General features: G+C 38.9%; 1 protein-coding gene across 23 annotated transcripts in view; it reads right to left on the bottom strand.

The window, feature by feature from the left end:
* The window catches only part of IL1RAPL2 (interleukin 1 receptor accessory protein like 2), a 1,479,614-nt gene that overhangs the window by 1,399,168 nt on the left and 54,622 nt on the right, over window positions 1–25,824 (bottom strand). For 21 of the 23 annotated variants that reach the window (XR_009493477.1, XM_059883637.1, XM_059883641.1 and 18 more), the window contains one exon: window positions 8,751–8,825. The exons of 1 other annotated variant lie outside the window; for it this stretch is intronic. The gene's annotated coding sequence lies outside the window, so the exon portion shown is untranslated. Of the gene's footprint in view, window positions 1–4,035; window positions 4,274–8,750; window positions 8,826–25,824 lie in introns of all 23 variants that reach the window. One more of the 23 variants, XM_059883624.1, reaches the window with a different exon arrangement.

Genomic DNA, 25,824 nt, shown 5'->3' with positions numbered 1-25,824 from the left:
GAGATCCAAGTAGTTCTTCAGCCTGAAGGAAGGGACAGGGGGCCTTGCTGGGCATCAGCAGCTGGACAGGGCCGGCTTTCTGGTCTGTTGTGTCTGAGTCTTGTTTGGACTTTTCCGTTGGCTTATAATTGGTCTTTCTGTCTCTGGTCTTGACCTCTTAAAATTCATTCCTCATACAGTAGATGGAGCATTTAAAAAAAAATAAATGTATACTAAATCATGTAATACCCCTTCGTAAAGCCCACCAATGGCTCCCTTTTTCTTTCAGAATAAAATCCAAATTCCTTCCTAGGCCAACAGAGTTCTAGTTTATTTCAGAGCCTACAGAGTTCAGAATTTTTAGTTCTTGCCCCTGTTCACTTCTCTGATTTCATCTCCTATGATTCTCCTCTTCTCTCAATATAGGGTAGCTGTACCGGCCATAGTGCTGTTTGTTAAACACACAGAGCTCGGTTCTGCCTCAGGGCCTTTGCACGTGTTCTTTCATACACATTGAATATTCTTCCTCTGGGTCTTTGATCGGCTCTCTCTTGTCATTTAAGTCTCTTGTCCAACATCACCTCTTTGATGATAGCTTCTCTTACTATTCAGATTTAAGTATGTGCACAAACACATTCATTGTGTGTCATTCTATCCCATACCTCTGCTTTCTTTTCTTCATAACATTTGCAAGTTATTTGAATTTATCTTTTGTTGTGTGTTTATTACTTCCTTCCCCCTCTAGAATAGAAAGTCCACTACAGGATGGATTTTTGTCTGTTTTATTCATTGATGAGTACCACATATATTAATTGATTAAAACCACAAACCAAATTGGGGTGGTAGTGATTTAAGTGGCAGATGCCAGAGATGTTTTAAAGAGTCACTCTCCAAGTTGGTGCTATCAACTTAGAGAATATCAAGGTCTTAGCCCACTTGTAAGCCCCAAATGCCTCCAAAAGTCTAAAACATGGAAAGAAAATCTTAGCACTTTCAGTGGCCCTGAACCCATTCACACTGCCTTATTTCTTCCTCTTCTTTCAGGTCTGTCTATGCTTGTTTTTCTCATCCCTTTGCTTTATTCTTCTCTGATTATGCCCTAGCATGTCTGTGCACACCCAGACATCTGTCTTATTCTCCTTGGAGACCCTGGAGCCTAAGGAGTTTCTGGATGCTTCCTAGAATCCATTCTGCATATTCTTTTCTTCTCTCAAATCTTAGTGATGAAGCCCCTTCCTTTAAAAGAGCACATTACTCAGGGATTTGACCAAGATGATTGCTATAATTAATTTAAAGATGCTAGACTATGAATATCAGAAAAACATTCTCCTCTCATGCATGTAAGCAAAGCTACTCAAAAACACTTTTCTAAACTTTTCTAACATGTTACAACGTCAGTAATGTCATTGTTTTTAAATTCTATCACAAGTTTTAAAATGGAAATCAAGGTAGTAGATGGGCCTTGATGTAAATCAACAAGCTCACTTCCTGTCAACTTGGCACCAAATCAATCCAGTTAGTCAAATCACCATAAAGAAAAAAAAATGAAACATAGACTTTAAACTGCCTAGTTCCATGGATACACACAGCCAATTTCAGGCCTTTGTAGCTTAAAGAAGAGTCTAGAACAGGCAACTCTCTCAACTGTATATTAACCCTAGTTCAGACTGAGCCTCAAATCTATGGGCTGTGTTCTGATTTTAACTCATGAATGTTTGATTCACTGTTATTGTCAGTTTATGGCAACTGCTCAGCACCTTTTCTGCTTCATTTGTTCCAAAATTTCAGGAAGTTTGGGTGTGCTTCTGAATAAATTCTGTTTCATGCTGACTTCAGAAAATCACCTCTACCCTCTTCTGTGTATTTCTATATCTAGCGATGGTTGCTGAGAACTGTGTCACTTCCCCATCTGTTCTTCCCTAGTGGCAGCACTCACAGAATTCCAGCCCAGTACAATACTGCAGAATGATACTGCAAATAAGTGTCCCTGTTCAGCAAGACAGACTTTGCCATGACACTGTTCCCATCTTTTCTCTTCCTTATCCAGTCTTACTTCACTTTGTTTACTAGCTGAGTTACCAAAGGTGGTGTGTTACTTTATCCAGTTGAGGAAGTCTCTGGTTCACTTCTGAAGGATTCCTATACCAGAGATTCTAGGACAATGTGTGGATGAGTGTGATTGTGATTACCAAAGAAGGCCATCTTGCTTCTTCCCCTCCATGACAACCAGGGAGCTGCTGTGATTCCAGGGGGATAAGGAGTTTGAAGTTCAGCCTCAGGGTTGATCCTCTCATTTCAAATGGACTCAGTGAGTACAATGCTCTAACACACCCTATTAACTAGCAAAGTAGGGGTAAGGGGGTCAAAGGGAAATGCTCCTGTGTATAAAATGAGAAGAGCTGGGCAGTCAGAGGTTATGTGCAGCCTCACATCTGTGACTGGATGCTGTGGGCAAAAGGAAAAGAACAATGGGCAAAAGAGGCATAGGCAGGGGAAACGGCAGTATTAGGGCAATTATATTAGATAGTTCGTAGAAAGTATCAGAACCAAAGGATTAAAAGTCTTCTAATATCTTTATCCATCATTATAAATGTCCCTGTTCTAAAAGAAATCACACCTGAGACCTTAAGGTATCTCCCCACATCTACCACACTCCCCTTGAACCAGGACAGAGGAGAGGGATGAGGGTTCTCCCAAATCTACTTCACTTCTCAAAAATGAGGGAAACAGATCCCAGATGCTGCTCTATTTGGAACCCACAATATGACAAGAAGACTTCAGAAATCCATCAATTAGGGATTCTGGTGATTTGGCCTGCTCAAGATAAAACTAATTGAGAAATGGGCCTTTCAGGCATCCATATACATTATGTAGCTTTTTTTTCATGCTGCTCTCACCCAATTCAAAGGGGAGTCTTCCCTAAAATTCCTTTCTTACAACAAAGCTGACAGCATTTACTTGGAAAACTTTGAAAAGGAAGTCTAATTGTGATTTTCAATTCAGGATTCTCCCACCTCCATTCTCCTTTTCATAAGAATTTCATTAATCCAGCCACCAGGCACAACCTCCTATTCATCCCAGTTTCTATCCTGATAACTAGCATGCATTATTTTTGGCTTATTACCTCTAAATAAAGACTATTGAATAAATTTCTTTAGTCTCCATCAATAATTCAAATACTGTATCATATCCCCAATTTAATTTTTTTAAGAATTATATTTAAAATAAACCTCTACTTTCTCCTCTTGAAAACGACTCTGTTTTACCTCTTTTACTTGCAAAAAATACAAAAGATCTCATGTCAACTTTTACTAGAGAAAGTGGCAGAGAATCTGAGCAGCCAAATACAAAGAATTCTCATCTGTATGGAACAACAGAGGCAGAAAGTCTAGAACTTTCTCATGGGAAAACGGCAAATTGCTTTCCTTCTCTGAACCTCAGTTTCTTCACTGTAAAATTAAGACATCTGACTTACATTGGAAAAGCTAGTTTCTGACCTAAGGGTCAGCACATTGCCTTTGGCTGAGAATTTTTAGTTTTCTTGTTTCTTATTTAATGACCTACAGAACTTCACTGAATATAACATGGTTTGAGAGCACTGGGAAGGCCACTTCTCCCTCCCTTCTATGGGAAACATTTTTTTTTTCTTCTTTTGTAGTTTTGTTTAGAAGCAAACCGGTATCCAATTCTTTGCAACCTGATGGACTGTAGCCCACCAGGCTTCTCCGTCCATGGGATTTCCCAGGCAGGAATACTGGAGTAGGTTGCCATTTCCTCCTCCAGGAGATCTTCCCAACTCAGGGTTCAAACCTGCATCTCCTGCATTGGCAGACAGATTCTTTACCATTAAGCCACCAGGGAAACCAAGGGAAAACATAGATTCCTCCTGTTTATCTGATTTATTGACCAAATTTCCAGCTGTTTTCCTCCCTCTAAGCAGTTTCTCCTAAATGTATATTGCTTCAGAAAGTGTAGTATGTTAAGTTGTCATCAGCCAAGAAATGAGGAGCTTATTGAAGGGAAGGGGAAATAAAAAGGCAGAAGTTACATTCTCACCTTTGGATGGCACCAAGAAGGGAAGACCTTAGCTACAGGGCTTGTGGGCAGCATGGCACCAGCAAGGGCTTTGGGGATGGCATGGAAACAGGATATGGTTTCCCTAATCGGTCGGCCATCTTCTCCAACAGTCTGCTATCAGGTAGAACAGCTTGGGTCTTTTCTATTTCTTCTAAAAAGAATCTTCTTCTTTCCCTCCTCATGTCAGCACAGTTGTATGCTGATAGAACAATCTATTCTGTACTTGACAAGACAATATCAGATCAAACAGCAGTCAGTCTTGCTCAGATAATCAAACATAAACTAGAATTAGATGAGGACAATGAAGGTGCCCTGATAAAGGACTGCAAACCAGGCACTACACCATCTCTGAGACCCATTTTCTCCAACTTCACAAGTTTATGAGTTCATGAATTAAACCCAACAACCTTACTAGGTATAAAGCTCTGTTCTGGGGTCTAGAAGAGAAGATCAGGCAGCGAAAGCCTGAGTTCTCCCTTCAAGTCACTTCTGATAGAGGTGACTTGATCATGTATCTTTGTACCTAACACTGGAAGCTTATTTTAATGCACAGGTTGACTTAGGGTAAGATCCAGGGAAAACATCCTAGGATGCTAAGGTAATCAAAAACCATGGAGGTGCCAAGTCCCAAGATTTAAGCTGCTGGGAGGAAGTAGAGCAGGAAAAGAAAGCATATGGTTTTTATCTTTCACTCCTCCCTCTGCCTTTTGTTCTATTCAAGCTTTGAACAGATCGGATGAGGCCCACTTACAGACTGCGCCATAAAATTAAAAGACGCTTTTTCCTTGGAAGAAAAGCTATGAAAAACCTAGACAGTGTATTAAAAAGCAGAGGTATCACTTTACCAACAAATTCCGTGTAGTCAAAGCTATTGTTTTCCCAGTAGTCATGTATGGATGTGAGTATGGACATAAAGAATGCTGAGTGCCAAAGAATTCCAGTGTTCTTGACTGGAGAATCCCAGGGACAGGGGAGCCTGGTGGGCTGCCGTCCATGGGGTCGCACAGAGTCGGATACAACTAAAGCAACTTAGCAGCAGCAGTGGTGCTGAGGAAGACTCTTGAGAGTCCCCTGGATATCAAGAGGATCAAATCAGTCAATCCTAAAGGAAATCACCCCTCACTATTCATTGGAAGGACTGATACTGAAGCTGAAGCTCCAATACTTTGGCTACCAGATGCAAAGAGCCAACTCACTGGAAAAGACCCTGATCCTGGGAAAGACTGAGAGCAGCAGAAGAAGGTGATGACAGAGGATGAGATGTTTGGATGGCATCACCAATTCAATGGCCATGAGTTTGAGCAAACTCCAGGAAATGGTGAAGGACAGGGAAGCCTGGTGTGCCTCAGTTCATTGGGATCCCAAACAGTCAGACATGATTTAGCAACTGAACAACAGCAATACTCACAGTGCAGCGGGCACCCTACTGAGTCTACCAATTCAAATGCTAATTTCATCCAGAAACACCCTCAGACACACCCAGAATCATTTTTAATCTGGGCACCCCATGGCCAGTCAAGCTGACATGTAAAATTAACCATCACAATAAGCAATATTTAGGCCAGATGGAAGGAAGTGGTCTTCCATAGTAGAGAAACAAGGAATGTGAAGGCAACAAAAGAGCAGGAGAAAGAACTGTGTGATATGATCCAACTGCCATGGAAGGAGAGCCACTGGAAGTCTGTAGGAAGAGGCCATGGAGAAGAGTAGGAACCGAAATCCTGAAATTTGGGTAAACCAAGTTGATATTTTGTATCATATCAGATCAGATCAGTCGCTCAGTCATGTCCGACTCTTTGCGACCTCATGAATCACAGCACGCCAGGCCTCCCTGTCCATCACCAACTCCTGGAGTTCACTCAGACTCACGTCCATCGAGTCAGTGATGCCATCCAGCCATCTCATCCTCTGTCGTCCCCTTCTCCTCCTGCCCCCAATCCCTCCCAGCATCACAGTCTTTTCCAATGAGTCAACTCTTCGCATGAGGTGGCCAAAGTGCTGGAGTTTCAGCTTTAGCATCATTCCTTCCAAAGAAATCCCAGGGCTGATCTCCTTCAGAATGGACTGGTTGGATCTCCTTGCAGTCCAAGGGACTCTCAAGAGTCTTCTCCAACACCACAGTTCAAAAGCATCAATTCTTTGGCACTCAGCCTTCTTCACAGTCCAACTCTCACATCCATACATCACCACAGGAAAAACCACAGCCTTGACTAGACAAACCTTTGTTGGCAAAGTAATGTCTCTGTTTTTGAATATGCTATCTAAGTTGGTCATAACTTTCCTTCCAAGGAGTGTCTTTTAATTTCATGGCTGCAGTCACCATCTGTAGTGATTTTTGAGCCCAGAAAAATAAAGTCTGACACTGTTTCCACTGTTTCCCCATCTATTTCCCATGAAGTGGTGGGACCGGATGCCATGATCTTCGTTTTCTGAATGTTGAGCTTTAAGCCAACCTTTTCACACTACACTTTCACTTTCATCAAGAGGCTTTTGAGTTCCTCTTCACTTTCTGCCATAAGGGTGGTGTCATCTGCATATCTGAGGTTATTGATATTTCTCCTGGCAATCTTGATTCCAGCTTGTGTTTCTTCCAGTCCAGCGTTTCTCATGATGTACTCTGCATAGAAGTTAAATAAACAGGGTTACAATATACAGCCTTGACGAACTCATTTTCCTTTTTGGAACCAGTCTGTTGTTCCATGGCCAGTTCCAATTGTTGCTTACTGACCTGCATACAGATTTCTCAAGAGGCAGATCAGGTGGTCTGGTAATCCCATCTCTTTCAGAATTTTCCACAGTTTATTGTGATCCACACAGTCAATAAAGCAGAAATAGATGCTTTTCTGGAACTCTCTTGCTTTTTCTATGATCCAGCGGATGTTGGCAATTTGATCTCTGGTTCCTCTGCCTTTTCTAAAACCAGCTTGAACATCAGGAAGGTCACGGTTCACATATTGCTGAAGCCTGGCTTGGAGAATTTTGAGCATTACTTTACTAGCGTGTGAGATGAGTGCAATTGTGCGGTAGTTTGAGCATTCTTTGGCATTGCCTTTCTTTGGAATTGGAATGAAAACTGACCTTTTCCAGTCCTGTAGCCACTGCTGAGTTTTCCAAATTTGCTGGCATACTGAGTGCAGCACTTTCACAGCATCATCTTTCAGGGTTTGGAATAGCTCAACTGGAATTCCATCACCTCTACTAGCTTTGTTCGTAGTGATGCTTTCTAAGGCCCACTTGACTTCACATTCCAGGATGTCTGGCTCTAGGTCAGTGATCACACCATCGTGATTATCTGGGTCGTGAAGATCTTTTTTGTACAGTTCTTCTGTGTATTCTTGCCATCTCTTCTTAATATCTTCTGCTTCTGTTAGGTCCATACCATTTCTGTCCTTGATCGAGCTCATCTTTGCATGAAATGTTCCTTTGGTATCTCTGATTTTCTTGAAGAGATCCCTAGTCTTTCCCATTCTATGGTTTTCCTCTATTTCTTTGCATTGATCACTGAAGAAGGCTTTCTTATCTCTTCTTGCTATTCTTTGGAACTCTGCATTCAGATGTTTATATCTTTCCTTTTCTCCTTTGCTTTTCGCTTCTCTTCTTTTCACAGCTATTTGTAAGGCCTCCCCAGACAGAGGTATTAATAGTTCCAGTAAGGAATCTGTACTCCTGAAGATTGTCCACTTCTCTGTCTTTGCCCTCTCATACCAAATTTTCTATTAAAAGTTCCTTTTGAAAAGGTCCAAACATGTTTCTGCTTAACTAAGGTAGAAGGCATTTTCTCCTAATTGTAGAAGACAGATAGGTAATGCTGATACTCTGTTTCAAAGTACAAAGCCATGGCCTTGTTCAGAGATCAGGAAACAAGAAGTTTCTTGTTCAACATTGGCAGATGGGCCACATCCTACATATATTCTGAAGCCTTCCTGCTCAAATGCTAGGTAAACATTGATCCCAAACTGATGATTAATGACTTGTGGCACCAAGCACCCCCCAACTCTCACTCTCAATATGTTTCTCTCAGCAGATGGTCTATTTCTTGGCCCAGAGAAAATAAAAACCACTAAGTATAAACTCCCCAACTCCCTGGACCCCTCCCTACGTACTTTTCTATATATGTACCTGCCTACCTGCTTGTCTCTTATAGAGAGAACGGGTTTTCCTCCTAACTCAGATCAAACCTCCAGCTGGGTTCTGAATCCCATCCCCTGTCTCCTTATGAATCATACTTCAGTGACTAGCCTTTTAAGTTTAATTTTTTTAATTATTAAAGTATGATAACACATTTACTGGAGACTTGGAAAATATAGAACAAGGTCACATATAGTTCCACTACATATTACAATTATTTCTTAAGTAGATAAATTAAGATTTTAGTTGAATTTCAATATTAAGCATTCAAAAATTAACAGAATGAATATACAGAGGTAGAAAGATATAGAAGATCTGAAAAGCACTGTAAACCAATTGAACATAATTAGGATTTATATAATTTTCATATGACAGTAGCATACAAATTCTATTCAAGTTCCCATAGACTGTAAACTAGGAGACACTGGAACATATACCCAGGGACATACAACAAGGTACAAAAATTTCATGGTCTAAAAGGTATTGGAAACTTACAGAGTCTGTTCTCTTATCACTGTGGAATTACGCTAGAAATCAGTATCAAAAGATATTTGAAAATAACTCACATAGTTTCAAGTGCGATGTGACATTCATCAAGAGAAATCTTCAACTTAGCCATCAAAATCCTCAATAAACTTATACTGAAAAAAACACAGAGGATGATTGCAGAGAAGAATGCATTTAAATAAGAAATTAGTATCAAAATGAGACATTAATATGAATGATAAACAAAATCCCATGTATTTGGACATTAAATGTCCACTTTTAAATGATGGGTGTATCTAAGAACCTATAACAAGAAAAATTAGAAAATATTTGTAATAAAATAAAAATGAAAAGAGAATTCACCAGAATTTGTTGCATGCAGCTGAAGCTGCCCAATGCAATTAAATACAACAGAGAGTCTTGAATAAGATATGAAAACAAATAATGGACACTAGCATAAAATTTTGTGAAATTTGAACAAAAACTGTACTTTAGTTTATTCTGTATCACTTGTTAATTTCCTGTTAGGTTTTTTATGGATTAGAAATTTCAAGCTTCATTCAAATTTTTTTAAAAGCACTAAGATAATAAGTTTTCTAGACTTTTAGCAGTAATATTAGATGCCAAAATACATGGAATTATATCAAAGTTTTGAGTGAATATAAATTAGAAATCTAGCATGCTATTCATACTAAGTCAAACAAGTTGAATGAAAATGTCATAAATTTTTTTAGGTAGGCAGAAATTCATAAATTTTCTAAAATATACTATACATACTATATATATGTGTATACAAAAGCTTTTCTACTATGCTTGATAAAGGCTTGAGGAAGAACAACAAAAAAAGAGGAGAAATAGGAAAACTCAATAAAATGGGAGCACTGAATATGAAATAGAAAACGTGAAGCAAACTACATAAAAGTAAAAGATCATCATATAGTCCAATTGTTTTTAAACATTGCTCATTAGAAGCACAACTGGAGCTTTGGAGGAAAAAAAAAAAAAAAAAACTCTGATTCAAATTCTAGCTCTGACATTTATAAACACAAGCAAACAATTTGACTACTTAATGTCTCAGTTTCCTACACCTGTAAAATAGGGATGATAATGGCACCTATCTGTGGGAAGTATCTCACCTGTGAGATATTGAACATGTTCATCACAGAAACTGACACAGAATAAGCATTCGGTAAATTCTTATAGTTGTTTTACTTACTATTATTACAGCCAACTCAATATAGCCAAAAATGAAAATATAATTTCCACTTATACATCTTGTTTCCTATTCCAAATTCCTTAAAATACGGTATATTTTACCATGGTATTACCATCCTCCCAATCCAAATGTAGGGACCCAAGAGTCACCCTAGTCTTTCTTTTCCTCTCCTTCTCTTCCTTTCCTTCCTCCTTTCCCTTTCCCTACCCTTTCTCCTTCTGCTTGTCCCCAACCCTCAATGGTCCTGAGACTTCCCTGGAGGTCTAGTGGTTAAGATTCCATGCTTCCAGTGCAGGTGGTGCAGGTTCAATCCCTGGTCAAGGAATTAAGATCTCACATGCCGTGTGGCCAAAACGTAAAAATTCTTTTTAAAAAGTCACCAAGTCCTGGTGTTCCTGACTCTTGACTGTCACTCACCTCTGCCCTCTCTTGTATATCCTCCTACCTGCTCCTACTTCTTAGGAACTCTATTCTTCATTTCTTGCTCACACTTTGCCAATGACTTCCTGATTGGTCTGCCTCTTCCTGTATCGCCTACTGCCAATCTGCCCTCTACTATGCTTCTAGAGTAATCTGTGCAAATCACAGATCTGATCATTTTACTTCCCTGCTCAATACCCTTCAGTGAGATTTCATCAGCTACAGAATAAAATCTAAACTCGTGTGTGGTGTATTTACTAGACCCTTCAGCATCTGGTTCTTGCCTAATTGGCCCTTGACAAATCTCCCACCACTTTTCACCTCTCCCATCTCACCCTCTTACTATATACTCTTATCAGTTTTGTGTCATCAGTTTTTTGTTCTTAGAACATCCCCCTTTCTCACATACCCAATTGACAAACTCCTTTAAATCTTAAAGGTTTATTGCAAATACTTCTTCCTGCCATCATGGATCATAAAATCATGTGAAGGAGATAGGCATAAAGCAACAAAATAGATAAATGAGTTAATTTAAAACATGATGAGTCAAAACTAATACAATATTGTAAAGTTTAAAAATAAAATAAAATAAAAAAAAAAAAAAACATGATGAGTGACATGAAGAAAATAAAACATGGTGATGAGAAAGAGTAATTGACCAATACAGTAGCTAGAGTAGATTTCTTAAGAGGTAGAGCATGAGCTGACATCTATATGACTTGAAGGAGCCAGGCATGAAAATACCTAAGAGAAGAGCAATACAAGATCCTGAAAGAGAAAACACTTCTGTTTATCAAAATAGCCAGTGAAGACAGAACAAAATAAGCAAGGTAGATCATGTTGAACATAGGCCAAATCTTGGAGGGTCCTTCAGTAAAGAGTTACTTTATTAGTAAAATTATTTTGTACATTTATCACAAAAACTTTAAAAATTGTTTTTAATATAGATTTTTTAATATATGACAAAAAGACCTCTAGAAGAGAGACAAAAATATGATTTACATTTTTAAAAGATTACTCCAGAGGATGAATCATAAGAGAAAAGTGTGGAAGCAGGGGGATCAGTTCGGAAGTTATTGCAGTGGTCCAGGTGAGAGATGATGGATGGATGGACTAGGGTAATGGCAGTCAAGGTGGAAAAGTGATAGAGTTCATGACATATATTTAACATAGACAAGACTGTCATGTTTTGGAGGGTGAGAGAGAGAAATCAAGGTTGGTGAGTTTTCTGCCTTGAGCAAGTAGGTGGATGGTGATGCCTTTTACTTAAGATGGAGACTACTGAGGAAGGAATAAATTTGGGATGAGAAGGTCAGAATCAAGGTATTTACACCTCTCTAGGTGATCTATCCAAATTATTTTAGACTTTGGAATTCCAGTCTATATCACACTTTCAGCCAAGCTTCTCTTCTACATTCAGTGTCAAAACCCATTTATCCACAAGTCTGTACAGTGGGGGAAAGAGAAAGAGGCAAATTGAGAGAGTAGTTTTGAAACATATACATTATCATGTGTAAAATAGATAGCCAGTGGGAATTTGCTGTAAGATGCAGGAAGCTCAAATCCAATGCTCTGCAACAACCTAGAGGGGTGGGATGGGGTGGGAAGTGGGAGGCAGGTTCAAGAGGGAGGGGGCATATGTATATCTATGGCTGATTCATGTTGAAACCAACATATGGCAGAAACCAACACAATATTGTAAAGCAATTATCCTCCAATTAAAAATAAATTTATTAATTTTTTAAAAACCCATTGTCTTCAGCACACTATCTTCAGGCCTTCTAAATGCTTCAGAAATGGAATGGCTTCTTTGGTGCTACTTTGTTCACCACTAAGATAGAGTGATTTTGTGTGCTGTATGCTTAGTTGCTCAGTCGTATCTGACTCTTTGTGACCCCATGGACTGTAGCCTGCCAGGCTCCTCTGTCTATGGAATTCTCTAGGCAAGAATACTAGAGTGGGTTGCCATTTCCTTCTCCAGGGGATCTTCCTGACCCAGGGATCGAACCCAGGTCTCCCGCATTGCAGGTGGATTCTTTACCATCTGAGCCACCAGGGAACTTCTATTACTGAACTTTGTGCCTCTTACTGATGTAGTAGATGCAGGTTAAAACCATAAGGATCAGAGAAGATTCTATAGCAACAGTCTTCAAGAATGTTTTCAAATTAGATGGGTTCAAGAGGGAGGAGACATATGTATATGGCTGATTCATGTTGATGTTTGGCAGAAACCAACACAATTCTGTAAAGCAATTATCCTTCAATTAAAAAATAAACTTAATTTTAAAAACTAGATGGATTATTCACTTGAATGCCTCAATAATTTCCAATCATTCATGGCACTGCTTATCCATTTTATAGGCCCCTGCTCAGTGCTTCAGTGCATAGTCTCTCAGTCATGTCTGACCCTTTGTGACCCTATGGATTGTAGCCCACCAGGCTCCTCAGTCCATGGTATTCTCCAGACTATTCTTGTCTGGATACTAGAGTGGGTTGTCATGCCCTCCTCCAGGGGATCTTCCCAACCCAGGGATCAAACCCACATCTCTTATGTCTCCTGCATTGACAGGTGTGTTCTTTACCACTAGTCCCACCTAGCAAGCACAGACCCCTGCTCAAGTGACAAAACTGTTAGTCTGGTGGATCTACAAATTTCAGATTTACAGAGTACAAGTCTGTCTGGACTCCTGACCACTAAGGCTAAAGAACCTCTCTAATACCTTGTGAACTAGAAAGGGTATGGTGCCAAAACTTCTGTCTGCATCCATATTCTTATTAACAAAGCCTTTACACTGCAAAAAAAGAAAAACAAACCACTGAAGTTGATCCTTCTTCCAAAGCTTTCCTGGATGAAGGAGATGCTGTCCAGGCTTCAAAAGAACTTCTATCAACCTTAAAAGAGTAGCAATGACTTCTGAGTAAGAAGCGAATAGAGAGATACCAGATACAATAATAATAATCATATGGATAAGTAGAGACTATGTGCCAGATATTGTACAATGTGCTCCAACTGTTTTATAGCCTCAAAAAATCCCTATAGGATGAGTGTTATTCTCCTTTTAGCACTGAGGAAACTCAGAGGTTTTATAAAATTAAAGTGACTTAGCCAAGGTCACATAGCCACTAGGACTAGAACTCAGATCTATTGATCCTCAAAGCCATGCTCTTAACTATTATATTATGCATAAATAGTTACCAACAGAAATGGTTACCATTTCATGAGCACATACTACTGTCAGTCATCATGTTCTAAGTACCTTACATTATCTCAGTACTCACAACAAACATATGAGATAGGGACATACCACTTTTATATTATACTATTCTACTATTCTTATATTCTTCTTCAAATAGTCCAGACCCTTTAAGATTGGAAAAGACTTTCCTAACACCCCAGTCATCAGACTCCTCACAAAAATGGCACTTAACTGAGAATGTCCATTGACCCAATTCACCTTTCTAGAGGAAGTTTTTCCTGATGCACCTGACCTCAGTCCAACTCCAGGCTACACATCACAGCCCCTGACCTAAGCCCACATGGTTCTCTGACCTAAAACATCTACTGACACAGACTCACATGCCCTAGACCATTTGGGAGTATTCTCTAGACCCAAGCACTGCAGGCTATTTAAATTTAAATTAATTGAAACTAAACAAAAATTTAAATATAGTTCCTTAGTCACACACTCTTAATTACTAATAGTCACTACAATATGGGCTTCACAAGTGGCTCACATGGTAAAGAATCTGTCTGCAATGCAGGAGACCGGGATTGATCTTTGGGTTGGGAAGCTCCTGGAGAAAGGAATGTCTACCCACTCCAGCATTCTTGCCAGGTGAATCCCATGGACAGAGGAGCCTGGTGGGCTAGATTCCATGGGGTCACAAAGAGTTAGACATGACTGAGTGACTAACTCGTTCACTTTCACTACAATATGGTAATAAGCATTTAAATTGGAAGGAGTTGAGTATAACAGCTACTGAGAAAGGAAGAAGATTCTACAAGACTGGATGACTGATTACTTAAGTCACAAGGGAGGAACAGGAAGAGGCAGATGAAGAAGGAGAAAGAGGAAGAGAAAAAAGAAGAGGATGAATAAGAGAAAGGGAGGAGGGGAAGGAGAAGAAAGGGAGGAGGGGAAGGAGAGGAAAGGGATGAGGAGAAATAACAATCATAACCATGATGACAACAACAATACCAACATAAGCTCCTTAGGAGACAGCCATAGAAAGCAGTTAAGGAGAAACATGCCTGCAAATAAAAAGGAGATGAAAGAAGAGAGGAAAGCCAGGCCAGTACGATGCCAGCAAAGACAAGGGGTCCAAACACTATGAAAAAATCTAGCTGGATGAGAACTTAAAGAAAGCCACTGGGATGGAAACTTGGTAACAGACAGAAAAGGCATTTTGGTTGAGTATTCATCCATAATTCATTCAACAAATATTTGCTGATGGCCTACCATGGACCAGGGACTGTGTCAAGTCCTGGGTAATATACTTATGAATTGAAATGCGTACTTATTCTCTTCATACCATTCATAGTCAGGTAGGGCAGATAGACAATAAACATAAACAAGCAAATAAATGTATATCAAATCTAATTATTATGAAAGAACAAAATAGTATACAGGGGTAGAGAATAATGGAGGGAATCCACTAAATAGTGTGCTCAAAGAAGGCCTCTCTGAGTTGGTGAGCTGCATTAAGTGAAGAAATCAGATTAAAGAGTGAAAGAGTAAGTGTGTTGTAAGGCAACCAAGGCAAACAGAAATGACTGCTATGTTGAAAAGTTGGCAATGAAAAAAGCACAGCGATAAAACAGTATCTTTGAATGACTGAGGGACTTTTGTTTCACCCGAGAGAGAGATTAGTAGAAGGTAATGAAGAGAGAAAGACTGATTATACTAGAGAAAGAGAAGAAATTTATGCTGTAGAGCCCCACATTTGGAAGAAAGGAAAAAATTTAAGCTCAAGTGGAAGGATTAGCCTTATGAAGATGAGGAACACTTCTTTCACTGAGGTAGGAGGGGACATCAACAGGAAACTAAAGATACAGAGAAATTCTGAGTAAGTAAACAAAGTATAAAATAGATATGGAAATCAAGAAATACCTGGTGTTCCACGATCTACAGCCTTTATCTTCTCACAAGGTACCTGAGAGTGTAGGGGAGTAGGCTTGAGAGTTTGTATCCAAAAATATCTGAAACATCCATTGTGGTGAATATAATAGGAAGACAACAAAGATGAATGCAGTAATCACTGATGGAGCAATAATGGTAGAGAGTAAATAAGGTATGAAGGCAAAAGAGCAGATAGCATTGTTCTGTAGGCCACTGAGTCAACAAAATGCCCATGCCTTTCTTCCTCAACTATCAGCATTTGGATGCTGAGAAAGCAGGCAACAGGGATAATCCAAAGTGTGGACAGGTCTTGTGAGCATGTGGTAAAGTCCAAGTATAGATTCAAGGATATTAGTTGCAATTGGCTAAAGTGGAGTAGAGAGGAATTGTATAGTTGGTGACAAAGTGGAGATGCTTACTGACCATCTGCCTAGACAACAGGAAATCAGATTTTGGGGAGACCTGTGCAGTATAGAATTCAGAGAATATATGAAAGGAAGTCAGACATGAATAGACAGAAAAAGCAGAAAAAACTTCTCACAGAGCATCTATTCCTACAGTTCCCAAATATCACCAAAACAATTATCTTTCCAAGCCCAAGGTGTAAAAAGTTATTTCTCATATAACTGATGAGGAAACTGAGGTCTAGAGAGTGTAAATAGAATTTCAAGTTCACAGACCAAAAACTGTGTCAGAAACTGGAACCTGTCACTAAAACATGGAGCTTCATGTGCCTACCAAGTCAGTAGATGTCTTTACACTCCTTTACTATTTTTGCCTACAAAGACCCTGGCCCCTGTGTCCCACCTATCCATTTCTGCCTCTGCTTTGCTGGAAAGGAGGTAAACATGGGTGATTAGGTTTCAGCATGGATGTAAAGACTATTTTCTTCTTGTTTTCTCAGATACTCTGTAGCAACTCTCCCTAGAAAGATAATATAGGAGAGACACAACTTCATACTTATTACTGTATTAAGCATGAATGTCATGAGAAAGAGCAAGTTTACTGGGATTTCTTAGGCTTCTTTAAAGCATTGAAAACATGTTGACACATCTATGCATCTCATACTCTATCTAGTACTTTGTATAAATACAGGTGTCACCAAGACAAAAGAAAGATAAGATGTAATGGAAATCAGAGGGAACTGACAGAAATTTTATAAGCGATAACAAGATCTGTGAAAAGTACATGATTTACAAGTTGACATTGCCTAAGGATAACACAAGCAGAGCCTGAAGACACATCATTCTATTTGTCTGGTAGCACTACTGCTGCTGTGGGAAGAAGAGTTTCTAAATGCCACCCAAATTATATCTGACTTAGTTTTCTTGAGCAACACCAAAGCTGACTACAGGACAGCACATCCTCTCCCACACACACACAAAAAAAAAAAGCAGTCATTTCTGCAACACAAATCCTGGAGGGCTCTTAAATTCCTCAGTTTCTTACTTGTTTATTTGCAAATTGGCTCAAGAAATTTAAAAGAGCTACTTGGTTCAATTAAGTTGGGTGTTTGATGTGATGATACAAGATCAAAGATGCTCTAATACCTTTCAACCAATGACTGGGATGATGATGGTAATTATAATAATGATGCTATCACTGCTGTTGCTGATGTTCACTAACAGGTAGTGGGTATGTATTACATGCTGTGCACTCGCCCTTCATTTTACCTAAACATATTCAACTGCCTAATTGACATCACTGCTTATATGTCTCATAGGTACCTAAACTTTACCATGTCTAAAATAAAACTTTTAAAGACATAAAGGATTTCATGGAGCTTATAATCTAACAGAGGATGAGATGGTTGGATGGCATCATTGACTCAATGAACATGAGTTTGAGCAAACTCCGGGAGATACAGGTACAGGGAAGTCTGGCGTGCTGCAGTCCATGGGGTCACAAAGAGTCAGACACGCTTGATCGACAGAGCAACAACAACAAATAATCTAATAGGGGGAGACAAATGATAAATAAACAAGCCAATATGTAATATCAAACAGTGACTACCATTACAAAGAAAATAAATTACACCAATGGATAATGACTATGTATGAGAAGGTAGGTATAGCTACTTTAGACAAGATGATTAAGATCTTTGAGAAAAGATTACATTTAAACTTGAAACTTGAATAATGAGAATGAGCCAGCCATGAGGAAACCTGAGAGAAAGCATTTCAGGCAGAGGGAACAAAAGTACAAAAGTACAATTACAGAAAGGAGTTTGATGTGCCTAAGGAAAGAGGCCATTCTAAAGGAGATCAGCCCTGGGATTTCTTTGGAAGGAATGATGCTAAAGCTGAAACTCCAGCACTTTGGCCACCTCATGCGAAGAGTTGACTCATTGGAAAAGACTTTGATGCTGGGAGGGATTGCGGGCAGGAGGAAAAGGGGAGGACAGAGAATGAGATGGCTGGATGGCATCACCAACTTGATGGACATGAGTTTGAGTGAACTCCAGGAGATGGTGATGGACAGGGAGGCCTGGTGTGCTGCGATTCATGGGATCACAAAGAGTTGGACACGACTGAGTGACTGAACTGAACTGAACTGAAGGAAAGAGGCCAGTGTAGGTGTCTGGGGTGAAGATGATGTAGTACAAGATGAAAGGATAGCAGTGGGCAGGGTCTAGATTATGCTGGTGATTATGCTGGTGATTAACTGACAGACCATGGTAAGAAATTTGAGGTTATTTCAAGTGTAATAGGAACTTACTGGATTTTAATTTAACATGGTTGTGGGGAGTGGGATATGATCTGATTTCAACCCTACTGTATAGAAAGAAAGAGGGCCAGAATGGAAGTGTGTATGCCAAATAATAAGTTATTGCAATAGTCGAGGCTGAAGATGACAATGACTTGGAGGAGGGTGTTAAAATGCTAGAATTTGTAAGAAGTGTTCAGATTCTGGATTTATTTTGGAGGCAAAAGAGACAGAACTTAGTGGTTGACCAGATGTGAGAGCTGAGAGAAGAAAGTGTAAAAATGATTTCCCATTTCTGGCTTAAATAATTGAGTAAATGGTATTGCAGTTATCTAAGATGGAAAGATTTGGGCAACATACAGGTTTGAAGGCGGCACAGAAGCAATCAAGAACTCCATTTGGGTTAGCTAAGGTTGAAAAACTAGTGAAACAGCCAAGTAGAGATGTCAAGTAGGCAAGTAAAACATATGAATCAAAAACAATCATACAGAAGAAAGATAAATAAGAAAGACAATAAACAGTTGTCAATTACATTTCCCCCAAATAATTAGTTATTTTTTGTCACCCCTGCTAAAATATAAGCTCTATGAGGGCAGCAATATTTTCAGTCTTATTCTCCTTGTCTTTCCTGTAGCAAACATAATGCCTGAGAAAATAGTAGAAACCCAATAAATATTTGTGGATGGAAGGAAGAAAGGGATGGAAAGAAATTTGTCCTCTGATTAGGTAAGGTTTTAAACAAAAAGAGCATTGGACTTCCCTGATGATCCAGTGGTTGAGAATCCATCTTACATCAGGAAACACAGGTTCAATCCCTGGTCAGGGAACTAAGATCCCACCTGCCTCGGGGGAACTAAGCTCGTGCACCACAACTACTGAGTCCATGTGCTCTGGATCCTGTGCATCACAACTAGAGAGTCCAGCCACTGCAATGAAGGATCCCACATGACCCAGTTGAGACCCAACACAGCCAAATAAATAGTTTTTAATGGAAAGGTATTGAATAGCTACTCTCTGCTCTTCCTCCAGAAGAAGAACTACTGAGCTGGTTGGTCTGATTTAAAGACACTTTGCAGGATACAGGAAGCTTGGGGCTGGTGCACTGGGATGACCCAAAGGGATGGTATGGGGAGGGAGGTGGGAGGGGGGTTCAGGATGGGGAACATATGTACACCCGTGGCAGATGCATGTTGATGTATGGCAAAACCAATACAATATTGTAAAGTAAAAAATAATAATAATAATAAAATTTTAAAAAATAAACTAGGAAACGAGTTGCCAGTCCAGGTTCGATGCACGATGCTGGATGCTTGGGGCTGGTGCACTGGGACGGCCCAGAGGGATGGTATGGGGAGGGAGGAGGGAGGAGGGTTCGGGATGGGGAACACATGTATACCTGTGGTGGATTCATTTTGATATTTGGCAAAACTAATACAATTATGTAAAGTTTAAAAATAAAATAAAATTAGAAAAAAAAAGAAATAAAACTAGAAAAAAAAATAAACTACTTGAAAAATAAATAAATAAAGACACTTTGCAGGAGGCAGGGGAGGGGTGGTGTACATTTTGAAGAGGTAGAGCTTTCAAAGAGCCCAAAGACTGATTAAAGTCTCTCCCTCTTCTTCTCACACAGCAGGAATAAGGGCCAAAGTTAGCTTCCATATGGGAAAAGGCCAGCTGCCATCTTTCCTTGAACTAACCTTCCCAGATAGAGTTCTTCAGTCAAGCAAATGCAAGTACTTAGGCTCCTTGGTTAGATATTCCAATTTGCATGCATTATTTTTGGGATCAATAAGCACTTAGGTCAGATTTAGTTCCCACTTGTCTTTCTTAGCCTGAGAGCTAAGAATAGTTTTTACATTTTCAAATGTTGAAGATATCAAAGGAATAATAATATTTCAAAGAACATGAAAATCATATGAAATTCAAATTTCAGTGCCCACCAATAAAGTCTAATTAGAACACATCCATGCTCATTCCTTTTGGAGAAGGAAATGGCAACCCACTCCAGTGTTCTTGCCTGGGAAATTCCATGGAGAGAAGCCTGGTGGGCTACAATCCATGGGGTCACAAAGAGTTGGACACAACTTAGCAACTGAACATGCTCATTCATTTACATGTCGTCTATGGCTATTTCAGTACTACAACAGCAGAGCTGCATAGTTAACAGACACCAGATGGGCTACAAAGCTGAAAAATTTGCCAACTGGCCCTTTATAGAAAAAGTTTATAGACTCCTGTGCTAGTTTATTTTGCCACAAAAAAATATATATATATAAATTACTTGAATGATACATCCATTTCCATGTTACAGAAGATAAAGGTAAGGCTTACAACATCCAGTAGATAGGAGAGCCTGGATTCAAACTCAAACAACACAATAATAAAACTGTAACAGTGATATTTATTAATTTCAACTACTATTAACTGAATGTTCACCAAGTGCCAGAGTTAGTACAAAGGAGTTTTCATGATTTAATCCTTTAATCATGTAATCTTCATCACAATCCTATATGAAAGATACTACTATTTTGTGGGCCAAAAGTTTGTATTTGTTCTTATAAGATGCTATGATTTGTTCCATAAGATGTTACAGAAAAACCCAAACGAACATTTTGGTCAATGCAATATTATGATCTCTATTTCATAGATAAGGAAACTGAAACTCAGAGAGGATAAGTGGCTTGGCCAAAGTCTCATTTTAAGAGAACCAGGATTCACATCCAACTCTGAAGAAGCTGGATGTTAGGGGCCAATCTAACCACAAAGCATGAAGTTTCCATCAGGTCAAAGTTGACACAGAAAGGCAATGAAGACTATCTCTCTGATCTTCCACATGCTACAGGGTTGCTGTTCAGGTCTGAGCATGGTGATCGACTATCTAAATGGCTATGTTGGAGATTTGCATCTGGAATTCAGGTGAGAGGCCCAAACTGAAGAAATTAGATTTGAGAGTCATGAGAGCGGAAGAACTCAGCCACAAAGAACGAAAAGAGAAGAGGATCAAGTATAGGAACTTGAAGAAACATCCACATTAAGACAGAGACCTAGAGAAATGAGTGGCTGCAGAAAGTTGAGGGAAATTGAGAGAATGACTCACAGAGGTCAAGCAAGGATAAATTCTCCAGACAGAAGTAATCCACAGGGACAAACATGGCAAAGGATGTCAAGACTATACAAGCACAGACAAATGCCCATGGAGTTCATCAGTAACCTTGTAAAGTGCCAATGCAGGCAAGTGGGTTGAGGAGGTGAAAGGGAGATAAGGAAGCAGAAGAGCAATGTAGACAATTTCCTTAAGAAGCTAGGCTATGTAAAGGAGAATTATAAGGCATTTGCCAGTAGTGGATCCCAGGTCAAAACTTTTTTAAAGATGGGAGAGATATGACCATGTTTTTATACAAGAAGGTAATAGTCTATAGCAAGGAAGAAATAATCCTAAATTCTACACAATTCTAAATCACTAAATCCAAATCTAGCTGAAAACTAATTCCATACCTTTCCTGTGGTGTAAATTGTACAATGTGGTGACTATTACTTTCCTCAATGTGCTGAGGTCTTTCTCACTTTTAGTCACAACTATTTCAGGTAACTCTGGTTTCTGGAAGCCTGACTGACTGCCATGCCATGTAAATGTGGTGCTGCCCACTTGCCTTGAGGTCAGTCTTATATCAACTGAGGGATTTTTGGTTTCTTTCTTTTTTTTTTAATTTTTAAAAAACTGAATCTACTGCAGACAATAACTACTGAAGAATGGGTGATGACAAAAGTAGCCCCAAAATTTCAATACTAAGATTATAGGCATCGCTAAGTAAAAGAAAAGTTCCCTGTTTAGTAGTATCAGTAGTAGTGTTAGTTGATCAATAGTGTCTGACTCTCTGCAACCCGGATGGACTGTAGCACACTAGGCTCCTCTGTCTATGGGATTCTCCAGGCAAGAATACTGGAGTGGATTGCCATTCCCTTTTCCAGAGGAGCTTCCTGACCCAGGGATTGAACCCAGGTCTCCTGCATTGCAGGCAGATTCTTTATCATCTGAGCTATAGGGATTATACAGTATAATTACTGTATAATCCATGTATTATTTGTTTAGCAATGACTTGGAAAAATCAAGTGATATGAAAACTTAATAATGACTTGGAAAAAAGCAAGTAATGACTTGGAAAAAGTAAGTGATATGAAAACTTAGAATAGAGAAGTAACAAGGAAAAAAGACAGAAAAAATAAAAAGAAACAGACCAAAGTTACAAAGATGAAAAGAAAAAAAGAAGGAAAAAGTGAGTCAAAGAAGGGCAGTGTACCTATGCAGCAAGAGCAGTGTAGTGCAGGATGGGTGGTGCACTGCGTAGTGATATTAACATATGCTTATGTACCTTCTTCCTGTGCTCATGTGCAGGAGTTGCTCTAGAGTATTTCCCTAGGAGTCAAATTCCTGGATCAAAGAGTATATGGAAGTTCTACTTTAACTTCACCCCATGTTTCAGCTTTAGTAACCATCAGTTTTATTTATAGATCTGTGAGTCTGTTTCCATTCTGTAAAAATGTTCATTTGTGTAATTTTTATTAGATTCCACCTATAAGTCAAATTATACAATATTTGTCTCTCTGACTTACTTCATTTAGTATGGTAAGCTCTAGACCATTCATGTTGCTGCAAATGACATTATTTCAGTTTTTTCTATGGCTGATTAATATTCCATTGTATATTACCACATCTTCTTTACCCATAAATCTGTCAATGGACATTTAGGTTGCTTCCATGTCTTAGCTGTTTTAATAGTGCTACAGTGAACATCGGGACACATGTATCTTTTTCAATTATGGTTTTCTCCAGATATATACCCAGGAGTGAGATTGCTGTATCATATGGTAACTCTATATTTAGTTTTTAAAGGAATCTCAACACTGTTCTCCATAATGGTTGTATCAGTTTACATTTCCACCAACCGTGTAAGAGGGTTCCCTTTTCTCCACACCCTCTCCAGCATTTATTGTTTGTAGATTTTTTTTATGATGACCATTCTATTTGAGGTGATATCTCATTACAGTTTTGACTTGTATTTCTCTGATAATTAGTGACATTGAGAATCTTGGCCATCTGTCTGTCTTCTTTGGGAGAAATGTCTATTTAGATCTTCCCATTTTTTGATTGGGTTCTTTGGGTTTTTTGATATTCAGCTGCATGAGCTCCCTTTTCAGTTTTTAGTCTATTTTCTTTTTATTGAAGTATATTCGACATACAATATTTTATTAGTTTCATGGGTACAAAATAGTATTTTGGCATTTATGTACACTGCAAAATGAACACCACGATAAGTATACCATATGTCACCATACAAAGTTAATACAATATTATTGACTGTAATCCCCATGTTGTACATTACATCCCTATGGTTTATCTACTTTATAACTAGAAGTTTATACCTCTTGATTTACTTCATCCATTTTGCCCCACCAATCTCCCTTCCCTCTGGCAATGAACAATCTCTTCTCTCTATCAAGTGAGTCTGGATTTTATTTGTTCAGTTGTTTTGTTTCTTAGATTCTACATATAAGTGAAATCATGTCTTTCTCCATCTGACTTATTTCACTTAAAATAATACCCTCATGGTCCATCCATGCTATTGCAAAAGGCAAGATTTAATTCTTTTTAATGGATGAGTAGTGTTCCATTAGGGCTTCGCTGGTGGCTCAATGGTAAAGAATCTGCCTGCCAACATACAAAATGCAGGTTTGATCCCTGAATCGGGAAGATCCCCTGGAGAAGGGAATGTCTACCCACCCCAGTTTTCTTGCCTGGAGAATTCCATGGACAGAGGAGCCTGGTGGGCTATGGTCCAAGGGGTCACAAAAAGTCAGACACGACTGAGACAAAGAGTAGGACACAACTGAGCAATTAACACTTTCACTTTTCATAGGATTTGTACAGATTCCCTGTATCAGGTTACAGAAGTTTCTTTTTGTTTCTAGCTTGCAAAGCTTTTGTTTTTTTTTTAAATCAATGGATTTTTGGATTTTGCCTGATGCTTTTTCACATTTATTGAGATCATCATATATTATTTTCTGTTAATGCAGTAAATTATATTAATTGATTTTCTAATGTTAAATTGACCTCGTATTTCTAGGATAACTCTTGCTTAGCTCTGAAGTATTATTTTTCTTCTACTTTGTTGGATATAAGTTTGTGATATTTTAAAAAGTTTACATCTGTGTTCATGAGTCAATTTGTCCTGTAATTGTACTTTCTTTAATCATCCTTATCAAATTTTGTTATTGAGGTTTGTACTGGCTCCATAGGGAAGAGAAATGAGGTGTTGTCCTTGTTTTACTTTCTCTAGAATAATTTGTATAAAATTTAATTTACCTCTTCATTAAGTGTTTGGCTACACACTAGATAATCTAAGCCTGATGTTTTCATTATGGGGCAATTTTAAGGTACTGATATTATTTCTTTAATAGTCATAGGATTAGTTAGTTACCATTCACCATCACATTGAGGGTGTGTTCTTTAGATTCCTTGCTTTATGCAGGGATTTCCTGTAACAACCATCTGTTTGGTCTCAGAGTTTCATCTCCCACTCCCCACTTCTAATGCAACTTTTAAGGGGGTCCCCCAGGGTCTCTAGACATCAAGAGAAGCCCTGAGGGGAAAAACTAGTTTACAGACTACTTTACCTCTTGGGGTTCCTCCTGTTTTCAACTACTTTTTGGCCTCTGTAGAATCCCTCTTTTTATGCCAATTCAACAAAGTCTGCCTTATGCTGGAAGTGGAGGTTTCTGCAGATTTCTCAAAGACTAGAAACATACATTCTGTGAAATCTCAAAGTAGGGCTTTATTATAGAGTTTCCTAAATTTATTTGACCACAGAAACCTTTTCTCTCAGAGAACCTTGAGGAATAAATGCCCCATAGATCACAACTTAGGAAACCCTGTGATCAATGATATGTAAGTCCTCTTCCACCTCTATCATGCTATATTTCTGTTCTTTTGTACCCTTTGAGAAAAATCACAGGCTTACATGAGAGTAAATTTATTCAGTTATTCACTTTGAGGTAGTTGAGTTAATGTTATTCAAGACAGTTCTGAAGTTTTAAGCACCCAGGGGGGCCAAAACTCCTACAAGAGATATTCTTAAGCCTCTGACAGAAAACACACCAGGCAAATGGAAGCAACCATTTTTATACAGAGGTAATTCTTAAAATCAAATGTTCAAACTTCTGACTAAACATGGTTAACAAAACATATTTATCTCCATTTTCTCCTGAATCCCCACTAAAATGACAATAAATGAAAAGATATAAACCCATAAGTGCAAATAGAATGGGAGGGGAAAAAACAGCAAACAAGAGAAGTAACTACCTTAGAAAAATGGAAAGCCAATGGCTAAGTAGTAGCTGACTTAGCAGGTCAGGTAAAGTTGGAATATAAACCTGCAGTAAGAGTAGTCATCAAGAAGCAAGTGTATCTAGGCCTTAAAATTCTGGAAAGCCTCAAGAATTAGAGATATAAGACACTATTGAAACAAGGGGTATAGAATGGGACTGATAACACCCAGATCAATCTCTACTCCACCCAGATCAATATCTAATAAGATTAAACCAGACAGGATCTGAATGTAGGGACACCAGGAACAGCCAAAGACACAAATGAAGGATCTTATTGAAGTGAAAGGCATTCAATGAATGTCCATA

The sequence above is a fragment of the Bos taurus genome, chromosome X, assembly GCF_002263795.3.
Source record: "Bos taurus isolate L1 Dominette 01449 registration number 42190680 breed Hereford chromosome X, ARS-UCD2.0, whole genome shotgun sequence".
Classification (NCBI taxonomy): Eukaryota; Metazoa; Chordata; class Mammalia; order Artiodactyla; family Bovidae; genus Bos; species Bos taurus.
The sequence above is the reverse complement of the archived record's forward strand: the minus strand, read 5'-3'. Positions and strand labels throughout refer to the sequence as shown.